Raw genomic sequence first — 726 nt, 5'->3', positions numbered from 1 at the left:
GTGTGTGTGTGTGTGTGTGTGTGTGTGTGTGTGTGTGTGTGTGTGTGTCCCTCTCTCTGGTCTTGCCAGATATGGTGTTTGGGCTTTTGGTCTGGACCGAGTCCAGGTGTCTTTCTCATGTTGATAATAATATTGGAGGGAAAGTGAAACCCAAAATGATTGTCTTGATACTGTCATGCATAAGACCTTTATCCTGTCTTGGACTCGGTCTTGTCTTGGACTCGGTCTTGTCTTGGACTCGGTCTTGTCTTGGACTCGACTGAGGTGGTCTTGATTACAGCCCTGACGTGCGGTGATGATGATCTGAAGATCAGATTAGATTCAGATCAGATGAAAAGTACATCCTCTGTCACCCAAGTCCACACGTGGTGGATTATCTGCAGCTGGTTTCACGTCTCGAAGAAACGGCATGTCTGGACTTTATGTCCCGATGTCTCTCGTTTGGGAGTACATGAATTACATCGGACGGTTATTTAAATGGGATGAAACATGAGATGCAAACAGCATCTGAAAGAGAAGAGTTGATGGTTTCTGTTTGTTTCTGAATACGGCCTCTGGCTGATTTGGACTTTTGCCTGCTTTATTATTTAGTCTTTTAACCCCCATGTTGTCCCAATGTTGTCCCAATGTTGTCCCAATGTTGTCCCAATGTTGTCCTCATGTTGTCCCCATGTTGTCCCCATGTTGTCCTCATGTTGTCCCCATGTTGTCCTCATGTTGTCCTCA

This window comes from Etheostoma cragini, chromosome 3 (genome assembly GCF_013103735.1).
Source record: "Etheostoma cragini isolate CJK2018 chromosome 3, CSU_Ecrag_1.0, whole genome shotgun sequence".
Classification (NCBI taxonomy): Eukaryota; Metazoa; Chordata; class Actinopteri; order Perciformes; family Percidae; genus Etheostoma; species Etheostoma cragini.
The sequence above is the reverse complement of the archived record's forward strand: the minus strand, read 5'-3'. Positions refer to the sequence as shown.